Source organism: Leucoraja erinacea, chromosome 21 (assembly GCF_028641065.1).
Source record: "Leucoraja erinacea ecotype New England chromosome 21, Leri_hhj_1, whole genome shotgun sequence".
Taxonomy (NCBI): Eukaryota; Metazoa; Chordata; class Chondrichthyes; order Rajiformes; family Rajidae; genus Leucoraja; species Leucoraja erinaceus.
The window spans coordinates 19,406,403-19,419,510 of NC_073397.1; the positions used below are offsets into that span (position 1 = coordinate 19,406,403).

General features: G+C 38.2%; 1 protein-coding gene across 6 annotated transcripts in view; it reads right to left on the reverse strand.

The window, feature by feature from the left end:
* LOC129707349 (death-inducer obliterator 1-like) overlaps positions 1-13,108 on the reverse strand; it is a 112,608-nt gene that overhangs the window by 39,617 nt on the left and 59,883 nt on the right. The window lies entirely within an intron of this gene.

Below are 13,108 nucleotides of genomic sequence, written 5' to 3' on the forward strand. Positions count from 1 at the left end.
CTATTAAAGAAAATATATTTTTCCAAAGTGAAAAGTCTTGTGATGTTCAATTTTCTTGATGCAAAACTAATACATCTTCATCAAAATGCATTTTAATTTAACAAGCAAAAGACTCGCAGATATGCATTTGAGGTGAATAAAATATGGGAAACAAAAACTATAGTTTCCGCAATTCAGTCTGGAAGCATCAATGATGTGGCTTTATTCATTTGCCCTTGCATCATTCACAAAGTCGACTTGCTTCATCTACCAGCAAGTTATATTCAGCTAATTCAGCTCACTGAGATTAAAAACTATTTCAGGTCTTTAGTATTTAACCTTACAATTAGTTAACCCTGCACACAACCAGTTAGCACTAATAAAAGGTTGATCTCTCAACGTGGTCTTCTACAGTTCTACAAATACATTTGCATCCTGGAATGTCTAAAGGAGCCAGAAGCATACAGTGGTAAACTAACACGACAAAAAGCAAAACAAAAAAAATGAGTTAACTGTAATTACTATATATTTTCTAGCCAGTAGTTGATCAGGATATTTTTTTATTGAGTACACACTGAAATAACGCATGTTCTCAAACAGGTATAAAAAAATCAATCCCATAAATTGCTAATGAATTCCAGTTTGGCTTCAAATTAACAACTGTAAGACAGACTTAAAATACAGAACTCTGAACTAAATAGCAAAATACAGCACAGCTAATAATTTACGTTATTACAGCTGTATGTAGGAATTTGGATTCTTGTAAGCTGTTGAAAAGTGATTCTTAACCAGAATTCATCTCAATTACTAGTGTGTACTCAATTACTAGTTTACAAAAGTTGCAAATATAAAAAAATAATTTAAATGTTTAAAATAAAAAATTAAAATTAAAAAATTGGAAAATCTATGTTGGTATCTAAAATTGTTCACATTGCGGCCTTCTCCACAAGAGCCTTGGGTTCTACTGAGCATTTATGGAAATCTCTTTCCATTTATATTAGAATGTGCGAAAGCTTAATGGTATAAATTCTCTTCTGACCTGAGAGGAACAATGTCTCGCAATTGCTTCCATGCTATCTATCACAATCCTTGGTAGGAAACTCAAAATGTCTCATAGACCCATCCTACAAAAGTAACCAATTATAATGAACCTGTTCTGAACTGCATGAAAAACAACTGCTGGTTAACTTTTGAAGTCGCCATTATTTTTCATTTCCCTTGGTGAATAACATGGATTGTATATTTTTCCAGCAGATTATGTATGTTGCATCATATTAGTGAGTTGATGTTAATTGGGGATTGAAAACATTGAAGTCCACCAAGACTAAAATTATTACTAAATTGAAATAACTGAAATGTGTGTTTTTCCAGCTTTGTGCAGTCCCACAGAACAAATCCAGCATATGAACAGGTTTAGTTTGTTACTTGGGATTCATTATCTTTGTTTTTGGAAGGTAATATTTGTTTTAAATTTCTGTTAACCACTTACAATTATCACTAAATTCATTCTTCTTCTCAATGTAATGGAATTTTTTTGGAAAAGCATTGCAAAATTAATAATAATAACGATTGACCAAAACTGAAACCCCTGTCCCACTTTCACGACCTAATTTGCGACCTCTGCCGAGTTTGCCCTTGACTCGTACTCGCAGCATGGTCGCCCCGAGGTAGTAGGTCTTCCTCATGTTCGTGAGTGGTCTGTATATACTCGTGGCATCAAGTAGGTTGCGGTGTTTTTTCTAGCCTGATAAAAAATGTCCACGAGTTTAAAAAAGGTTGGCATGGAAAAAAATCGATACTTTTTACTCGTAGATAGGTCGTGATGCTAGTCGTAGGTGGTCGGAGGCAGTCGAAAGTAATAGCTCCGGGGTGAAAAAAGGTCAGTAGAGAAAAAAAGGTTATTTAAGCAGCAGAACGTTACATCTGTCACTCCAAGGCATGTTCATTGATAGCTGAAGAGTTTTTTGGAGAGGACACTTGGGTTTTAGAGATGGTGTTGACCATGCAGGTGTTGACCACTCAAGAGGAGTGGCAGGTGATAGCGCAGGAGGAGGTAGCCCTGCATAAGACCCATGGAGGAGGAGATCAGGGTGGTAATATATGTCTCCACCACCACCCCATCCTTCACTACCTCATTTGAAGGCAGCAAAGCAACCCTTTCTCCTGTGTCTGACACAACATCAGAGGCAGATGCCCCATTGGTGGTGAGGGAGGGCTGGAGGAAGGTTATACCCTACACCTTCATCAGGCAGCAGGAGGGGGACCAGCAGAATGCCATCCTGTACGAACCGGAAATTGAGGGGTACAGGGACAGGGACAAGAATGGCATGCTTGCCATCTACTGCCCCACATGTGTGCTTAAAGTTCCATCTTTTGTCAAAGCCCAGCACCACTCTCTTCCAGTCATCTGGTGTACTGGGACAGTCCATCACATCATCTCCATTCACCCATTGAGACCTCTTCTAGTGCTTCCTCTTCACCCTTGCTATTCCTGCCTTTCTTAAAAGGCTGTTGAAGCAAAAGGACTACTGCAAACAGTAGTAAAACGTACATGGTCGAAGCCAGTCTTCAACATAGTCAAAAGGGGTCTTCAACATAGTCGTGGGAGGTCGTAGACATAGTCGTAGGAGGTCGTAGACATTGTCGTGGAAGGCTGTAGGAGGTCGTAGGTTACCTCGACCTTGATTTTTTTTTAGGTCGTTTAAGGTCGTCAGAGGTCGTAAATTAGGTTGTGAAAGTGGGACAGACCCTTTGGAACAATGCTTGTAAAAACAATGCCAATTGCTGTTGGCATTATTCTTACAAGCATTGCTTCAGTTAAGCTTGTAACTGATCAGTTGCACATTAACCTCAAAGTGTAATGCAGAATGCAAGTTATTGCACAGAAAATGCATGTAATTAAGACAACAGGAACTTTTAATAACAAATCTGGCATATGTTTAACAGAACAATGCATCTGGATTACTATGAACACAAACTAACATTTCCCTGGGAAAATGTAAAAAGAAACAGCTTCACTTTATCTGGTGTCAAAATAAGAAACAAGGCCAAGATTGAGTGCATTTCATGATACTCTCCCCAAGCTGACCCCAACCACCCTGAAGTTCAATACAAGTGTGTTGAACTGATAAATCAGTATTAAGTTCAGATCCTGGCTGCTTCGCATCATTACTGACCTCAATGCACAATCTCAGTTGAATACATGGAACGGCACCATTGTCAGGCCTATTGCCTTTCAGGTGCTTTGCCTTTACCCTACTTGATAAAAGATTCCAAGGTGCTATTTGAAGTAGAATGAGAGCAGTGATTAACCAGTTATTTACCTAGCTGTGGGGAATTCTCATAAATTTATGGGAATCCTTGACCATTTAAATGGGCAAGGACAGGCGATTGGCAAGTGCACGCAGAAGCCAAACACAAACAGCACGATTCACAATACCCATCCATATGGCCAAGCTCAACTTGCACGTTAATCTGCAGACCCTGAAGAACTCTGTAATCATATTAGAATGCACAAAACTGCAGTGAAAGTCATTCTTGACTGCAATACCAATGGATTACATAAACACTCCAGCCTGCATCAAATAGCTCAAGTGGAGATGGTCGAGAGCTTCATGTTCCTAGGTATAACCATCACCAACAATCTGTCCTGGTCCGACGACATTGACATTATGACCAAGAAAGTACACCAATACCTCTTCAGATGAAGACTGCTGCGAGTTGAGAGTTGTGGGCACAGCCCAGTCCATCACACAAACTAGACTGACCCCATTGACTCTACTTGTACTTCACGCTGCATCGGGAAAGCAGCCAACATAATCAAGGTCCACCCACCTTGGTAATTCTCCCCTCCCCTTGGGCAGAAAATACAAAATCTCGAAAGCACGTACCACATGATTCAAGAAAAGTTCTTCCCTGCTGTTATCAGACTAGTCGTATGCCAAGGATATATTCCTGATCTCCCAATCTACCTCGCTGTGGCCCTTGCACTTTCCCGGTCGCTGTTACCAGTTTACTTTCACTTTTATATTACCTGCTATACTAATGTCCTAAAGTTTTTCCACTGTATCTCAGTACTTCTGACAATAGGAAACCAATACTGATGGGAACGGGAGGAAGGGAGTAGTAGTGGTGAAAGGTTACCATGATAGACACAAGTTGAAGTGAGCCGTTATCTTACGAAGTGGTGTAAGAGGCTCGAGATGCTGAGTGGACTACTCCAACTATAATTTTCATATATTGTTCTGACGTCAAAGCTGTAAAGCACTCCAGAACACAAACTGGACATGAAAAGTGGGATATCAATGCTCATTCTTCTTGTTTCTTCACATTCGATGTTTCATTCAAGTTGCATATTTTTTTTAATTAATGTGCTGTTAAAAAAAAATAGTCACTGAAAAATAATTAAAACCAGCAGATGATGATTCTGGTCTGGACCATTCTCCATACTAATTTAAACCAGGTTACTCGAGCAATGAAGCTTGTCCCAAACCTTTGATGGAAGTGGAAGATGTACCAATCTACTGTAAGCAACAGCTAAATACAGCATTTCATGTTTCTACCTGAAAAAGCGTTAAAAATTATTCTGCATCAGTGCAGTATCACGATAATATCTAATTTTGCAATAATCTATTTTTGCTATCATCTTTTATGTTTTTTTAATTATGAGGAGCTACTATCTTTTTTTCCATGGTATAGGAGTCTAATATTAGAGGTGATGGATTTAAGGTGAGAGGATGTGAAGGGCAGGTTTTTCCACAGAATATGGGTATAAGGAGCAAGCTGCTAAAGGAAGCCATAGAGGTGGGTAAAATTACATTTGCTATGACACTCAAAATTGAGCTTAGGTTCATCCTTTTTCCATTGATTATCCTTGAGGTGTTTCTACTTGATTGGAATCCACTAGTGGTAAATTAAATTGATTGGACATGATTTGGAAAGGCACACACCTGTCTATATAAGGCCCCACAGTTAACAGTGCATGTCAGAGCAAAAACTAAGCCATGAAGACAAAGGAATTGTCCATAGACCTTCGAGACAGGATTGTGTCGAGACACAGATCTGGGGAAAGATATAAAACAATTTCTGCAGCATTGCAGATCCCGAAGAGCACAATGGCCACGTCATTCTTAAATGGAAGAACTTTGAAGCCACCAGGACTCTTCATAGAGCTGGCTGTTCGACCAAACTGAGCAATCGTGGGAGAAGGGCCTTGGTCAGGGAGGTGACCAAGAGCCCGATGGTCACTCTGACAGAGCTCCAGAGTTCCTCTGTGGAGATGGGAGAACTTTCCAGAAGGACAACTATATCTGCAGAATTCCACCAATCAGGCCTTTATGGTAGAGTGGCCAGACAGAAGCCACTCCCCAGTAAAAGGCACATGACAGCCAGCTTGGAGTTTGCCAAAAGGCATGAGAAACAAGATTCTCTGGTCTGATGAAACCAAGATTGAACTCTTTGGCCTGAATGCCAAGCATCACGTCTGGTGGAAACCAGGCAATGCTCATCACCTGGCCAATACCATACCATCATGCTGTGCGGATGTTTTTCAGCGGTAGGAACTGGGAGACTAGTCAAGATCGAAGTGAAAGATGAACGGATCGAAGTACAGAGATCCTTGATGAAAACCTCATCCAGAACATTCTGGACCTGAGTGCGCCATAGGTCCACTTCCCAACAGGACAACAACTCCAAGCACACAGCCAAGACAACGTTGGAGTGGTTTTGTGACAAGTCTGTGAATGTCCTTGAGTGGCCCAGCCAGAACCCGGACTTGAACCCGATCGAACATCTCTGGACCTGAAAATAGCTTTGCATCGACGCTCCCCATCCAACCTACAGAGCTTGAGAGGATCTGCAGAGAAGAATGGGAGAAATTACCCAAATACAGGTGTGCCAAGCTTGTCGCATCATACCCAAGAAGACTTGAGGCTGTAATCACTGCCAAAGGTGCCTCAACAAAGTTCTGAGTAAAGGGTCTGAATACTTATGTAAATATATTTCAGTTATTTATTTTTAATTACTTTGCAAAAAATTCCAAAACACCTGTTTTTGCTTCTTCATTCTGGGGTATTGTGTGTAGATTGATGATAAAAAAATAATAATCTGTTTAAAATAAGGCTGTAACACAACAAAATGTGGAAAAAGTGAAGGGGTCTGAATACTTTCTGAATGAACTGTATGTATGGAGGTTTGTCTGGTTAATCAGGAACATTATAAAAACTTCCAGAATATGGATTATGATATCAATTGTAAGCGAATCACATATTCTAATTACATAAATACTATTTTGTGGAAGGGAGCACCTACCAGACAAGAGATTGGCAAAACAAATCTGATCCATCCGAAGAAGGGCCCTGACCCAAAACGCCACCTATCCATATTCTCCAGAGATGCTGCCTGACCCACTGAGTTACACCAACACATTTAAATTAAAAAAAATACACAAGGACTGAACTATGATCAAACAAGCATGATACTTTTAGGAATTAATCAGATGCTTTCAGATAGTGGGAACAATAATTTATATTATGGGAATTTAGCTTTATTTCCAATTCAAATAAAACATATAATTGTGTTGTTACCAAATTGTAATAAAGTTTTGTAGTCTAATTTCAGTCAACCAACCTTTAAAAAAAAAAAATAATAATTCACCAATCTACTCTGCACTATTTATTGACAAACCAAACACACACATCCTCAGTTTTAATGACTTTGTGTGGTATAACCATGGGTTCTTCAGATCCTTTCCCATCTATTCATTATAAAGAGTTCAAGCTGACCACCTACAGTTGTCGATAAATGCACAGAAGTGCCTTTCAGAATTATTTAATCGATGGGCAACAGCAAGATTATCCAGTATGATCACTAATTTTTGATTAAAAAGTTTAAAATATATAAAATTCGTTCCCCTAATAATTGAGCATCAGTCTCAAGAGTCACATTATCAGTCAGAGATATTTAACCATTATAAAATGTCCAGATTTTTGTCGATGACGACCATCTGGAAAGAACTGCTTTGTGCTAATATTTTAAATCAAAGCATTGCACTAAAACTCCGGCAGTATGTGGCAAATTCTAGCTAGAATGGGGGAAAAAAAATCTTGTGTACAGTAGTAATGCACAACAAACCTTTCAGATTTCAGGCAGTGCAGAGCTCTCAGTGATTTGGCCGACATTCACTCTTCACCCATTATAAATAAAACAAAATCCGATTTTGCTAATGATTGAACCTATTCTTATCTCTGGATATTGTTGTCGCAGAATATCTATCTAATTGGAGCAAAGGTTAGTTATTGGATGTGTAAGACTGAGACTAATACTACATTTAAATTTCAATAGATATTTAATGTAACTTGTTTTCAAAATGCCAGAGGTAATAAACCTTTCATTATCATGACAAAACAGCCGCTAGTTGTGTAGCAACTAACCATAACATTGTCTGAATTTCAACACAATTTATCAATTGCCAAGGTCCAGACACAAAATGCTGGAGTAACTCAGCGGGACAGGCAGCATCTCTGGAGGGAAGGAATGGGTGACGTTTCGGGTCGAGACCCTTCTTCAGATTATCAATTGCCAAGATCTTTAATATATTTTATACAGCTGTTTAAAAATGTATTTTCCAATGGCATGGAAGGGAATTGGTCGAAAATTTCATCATCTGCCATTACTGGATGTCTCAAAGTATTTCAGTCAACAAAGTACATGTGCATACAGTACAAGACTGTGCACAGTTCTGGATCCTGAAAATATGAGTATGGGAGACAGTCCAGAAAAATTGACTAGGCTAATTCTTGGGATGAAAGGACTGGGCATGCTTTCTAATGGCTAAAAGTTGAATCTAAATTCATTCAAGTTTGAAAGAATTAATGACCTTATTAAAACTGACTGGAGCCTAAAGTGACATTAAATGGTAGAGAAGTTTCCATAAATGGGGTAATCTTGACCAAGGATATAGTTACAAGGGTGGCCATTTAAATCTGAAGCGTGTAGATATTTCTTCTTGCAGAGGGTGGTGAATTTTGCCTCCTGGAGGGTTGAGAGGCGAGAACACTGGACGTATTACAACTGGGACTTGAAAATGGTGCCAAACTGGTGACATTGTATACTGTATTAGTGTACTACTGCTAAACATTTGAACAGTAACTGATATGCTTATCTAATATGTATCTAAGTGCCTATGTATTATGATACGTACTGAGCTGTATACAAAAATGAATCTCACTGTACCTCAGTAAATGTGACAAATAAAGTGCCATACCATACCATATTTAAAAGGTAGGTGGATACATTTTTGAAAGACTGGTGAAGTGCTGTGAGGAACAGGCGCAGTGGAGAAGTTGAGACCTGGGGCAAATGACCCATGATTTTATTGAATGGCGATGTAGGTTTAGGGAGCTGGTGACCTACTCCTTGAATTTTGCATTTGTTGATTTAAATATGATCACTGCTGTACAGCAAAAACAGCAACAATTTGCAGTCCAATAAAGGTAAAATATATTTTTTTTAAATTTCAGGATATTGAAGGATAAACATTGCCCAGCAATTTGGATGCATTCCTTTTTTTCCTCTGAGCCAATCCACATTATGGACAAATTAGCTCAATTTAACAACCGATTCGGAAGAAGGCACCTCTGGAATACGTGCACACCTCAGATTTGAACTCAAGAACAAAAGTACAATACAGAAGCAAAGCAAATTTACATCAATGGAGTGGTTAATCTGAATCTTCATTAATTACTAAACAAGACTGAATCAGTCTCAATTATCATTTAATTTATCTGATATTTTAACTTTTTGCTAAGTAGGGAAGTATCACAGTTTTACAATCACTCAGCAAGCTCGGGGCAGAATATAATTTATTAGACAATTTGCATTCAGTCAGTATTTCTCAATAATATGGAGCCATTGCACATACCGCAGTAATATTGCTTAAGTTCTGTCACAAAGCAGAGTTGGTAGAGTATTCCATTCTAGGACATGGTATTCTAAGAGTTGGTAGAGTATTCCATTCATGGACATTGTGTCTACCATTCCATTCTAGGACATGGGTTTGAATTCAGGTCCAATTGATTGAATGATTGATGAAATTAAAATATGTTAGGGTGACTATTACTGTCCAAATTAAAATCTAAAATGGAAATCTCAATCTATTTTAGCAAGAGCCTTTCAAGAACCTTATCGATAATGAATATAGTTTTTTTTAAATCACTGACCAACAATAAATATTTATAGAAGTTAAAATGGCCAATTTCATCAACTCCTTTAAGTGCTGAATTTGACTCAAACTGATTATTATCATAATCATTAACTTTAGGCAGATATAAAAATAATGTCCAGTAGTGGTACCCCATTCAGAGCAGGTTATGCCCATTTCCATACAATGGTCACAGATAGCACCACATTAAAAACAGAACCTCTGCCTCTCTTATTGAAGGATATTCTATATATTTAAGACAACACTGTACTTCCTTCTCAACAAAGACCCTCCAGCTGACTTGGTGAAGCACATATCCAGAGAAGATCCTTCTCACCTGCTCATTTCTTCAGGGATGCCACAGAACATTGCAAGGAAGTTGCTTGTGAAATCTGAAGTACTTCCAATGTAGCTATGAAGAGCTAGAGGTCCTGTTAATTCTGATGGAAGGTCATAATTCTGAAAAATTCTGTTTTTCTTTCTAAAATGCTACTCAACGTGAAACTGATGTTGTCCCAACCTAGTGATTTTGAAGCTATTGGAGTTATTAAAATTGTAAATACATCCAACATTACAGACGAGTTAACTCCAAAAAGATAATCCTAACCTTAAGAAGTAATTCATTAAACCAGATTTAATTGCAATTCAAAACAGGCTATTGCACAAGGTGAAATAAAAACATAAAATGCAGGAAGGGCAAGTGAGTCAAGCAACATATGAAGAGAAAAATATAACATTTCATGTCCAGGATCCTTAATCTGAAATTTACCAGGTCTCTGGCCTGAAACATTAATTGTTTCTTTTCACAGATGCTGCCAGACCTCCTGAGCGCTTTCAATACTTTCTGCTTTTATTTCTGAACTCCACCAACTGCAGTGTCGTTCAGTCAAAATATGTTGATTTAAGCTTTATGTAGATGCAGGGGAATGTTTTAGAGCGAAAAAAGATGAAAACCTTTTATTGATGAAAACACTTATTATTTAACAATATAAGCAGGAATGAAATCAATTCCAAAAATTTGAATGCAATTCATTTCACATTTCTCACACCCAAGGATGTTCCCTATAAAAACACACAGATGGATGCTGCAAGACTTGTTCTAAAGATGAGGTAATGTTCTGTAAAGAATTACTAATTCAGTTTTACATTGCCTAACTGTACAACATGTTAGCATCAAGCATGCTTGTCGGGAGTTACGGGCTGTGTTTTGATGCCACAGTCCCAGAACGATTGAATTGCAGTGTCATTTGGGTTGTCCAAGGTGCATGTATGAAGAATATTCTTTGTAACAATGGGAACAACTGACTTGCTCACGCTTGAACAAGCGTGGCATGTTTCTATTATGCTTTGAATTAATATTTATGGTCTTTTTAATTCCTTTCATGAACTCCTAGTCCTTTTTTTTGTGTTTTGTAAATCAAAATGGTAGGAAGGAATGGGTTAAGCACTTGACTGTTCAGTTACGGCACTTCTGAAATGGTATAGATTTCACAGATAATTGTTCCTCTAAATATGAATGTAAATTAGGGTCAGGTGCAAACTACTTAGACAGAGCCATACCACCTGGAAATAGTCCTTCAGTCCAACTTGCTCATGCTGACCAAGATGCCACATCTACACCAGTTACACCTGCCCCAGGGTAGCCCAAATCCCTCTAAACCTTTCCGATCAACATAATCAAATGTCTTAAATATCGTTATTGTACCTGCCTCAACAACCTCCTCTGGCAGCTCGAACCATATGCCTCAACAACCTCCTCTGGCAGCTTGTGTATTTGCCACAAACAAGTTCTCCAAATATTTAAATTTTGATTTCCACCACAATTATTCCAAATTTATTCATAACCGTTTGTAAACAAGCAAGAGGGTTTGCAAATGGAAAACACTACAATACTTCAAGACGACAAAGAATCTGGGAGAATGGGCAGAAATAAAGTATTGTTCCATACCATCTGTAGAACAGCGTTTTAAAAATCATGGTGAGGAAGTGGCGTCTGGTTGCCAGGAAAGCATTTGCACTCACAGGTTAATCTTCCCACTTTAAAGAGCAGTTAAAAGCGAATGTGCAAGGCAAAGTAAAGTCCACAGGTTTAACACAGGTTATGTGATATTATGGCAATCCAATAACCTAAGTAACTTTTATTGAACTCACTTTATTTATTGCTATTCTGCTATGGATCTTAAAGGAATTGGACATTTTCTACATTGATCAATTTTTAGGAATTATGCCCACCCTAACAATTATGGATAGAAGCAAGGCTTCACCTAGTTTTCTTAATGGGTAGATTTTAATTTAATTCTGATTAGAAGTTCGGAGGTCATCAAGAGTCAAGAAATACTGCAACAAGGTGTAATTGCCAAAGGTAGCAAGTACTGTTGCATTTTCAAAAGTCGTGTAATAATTAAAATGAGGATTCAGAACCAGTCGAGCAATGATTAAACTTAGCATGATTTTTCTAAAGCATGGTAAGGGAATTGACCTTGTGAGCAGTAGACATATCACCGATGTTACAGGCAGTCTAGCTAAGGCGTGAGAAAGCATCCATTCAGCATCATCCGCAGTTGTTGACCACAGTAGAGTGTGACCACAATGAGAAAAGTTAAGAGTAGAAAAAGCTTAAGACAAAAACTTTTACATGTTTAACTTTAAAAAAACAGCATTTAAAATGCAACTATTCCAATTTATGTGAACCAAGTTCTTAGAATAAGCGCACTTACTTGTTATGACAGAGGAGATGGCCATGTGGTCCAATTGGTCATGCTAACTCCCAGCAATCTCGTCAATTCACCTCTCCTTATTTCCAGGCTCTCCTCTAACTATTCTGTCACACAAATATCAGTCCTACTTTTGATTTATTTTACATTTACCTATATCACAGGATGATTTATTGGAATTGATTAGCCTTCCCACACATCTTTGGAATGTGGAAGTTAACCCACACGGCGCCACAGGGAAAATGTGCAAACTAAATAGAGACAGCCCATGAGCAGGATTGCACCAGGTGCCTGGAACTGAGAAACAGCAGCAGTACTGCTGCGTCACTGTATCAACTTTCAGACATAAAAAGCCTACAATATTTTGGATATCTTGGTCCATAAAATGTTATTCAATTCCATATTAGGTAGAAAAAAGGTTTCAAAAGTAGCGAAAAGAGAGTAATTGCAATTTATATAATTAATCGTTCCGTCTACTCTAGAATAAGCATATTTAAAATTGTCAATGATCTTACTGACTGCATGAATGGAAAAAAAATCACCATCATTTGAAGCACGTATTAGTCACATATCTGGAGTAAGAAGAGTTGAGAAATCCTTTTTCTTCTTCTTCTTGGAGTGCAACTATGTCGTCTTCCAGCTGTACATTTGTAAAATAACAGAACTTTGCCCAGTTTGTTCTCACAAGCTTACAGATACTAACTCAAAAGCAAAACATTATTCAGTTATTCTTGAGACACAACAGATTCTACTGTAGTTCTTATACTGTATATTATACAGTACTGTTAGGACAGGTTACTGTAGAAATGTAGCAAATTCTCCTCACTTCCCTACAAAAAAGTCTCCACAAAGGTGACTTTTCTGAATCTATATACTTATAAAAGTGTGTGTGTGTGTGTGTGCGCGTGTGCCTTCACAAAATCGCTGAAATTTTGACCGAATCTTACATTTTTCCGGTCGTCTCGAAAATCAGGCTCCTTCAGATTTCATGCTATGTTTCGCAAGTTATTGATGATTAAAGTTTTTTTTTAAAGCCCAAAACAGTTTCTGAGAGCCTTCAAGCAGCTTCCAGTGATGTCACAATGCCATCTCAAAGTCCACCAATAACAATGGGCTCTCATTTACACAAGCTGCCGAGTGCGACAATGACATCACATTGGGACGTTGCCAACGGTAGCAGCAGCAACAGGGAGAGAGCAGGGGAAAGAAGCTTTGG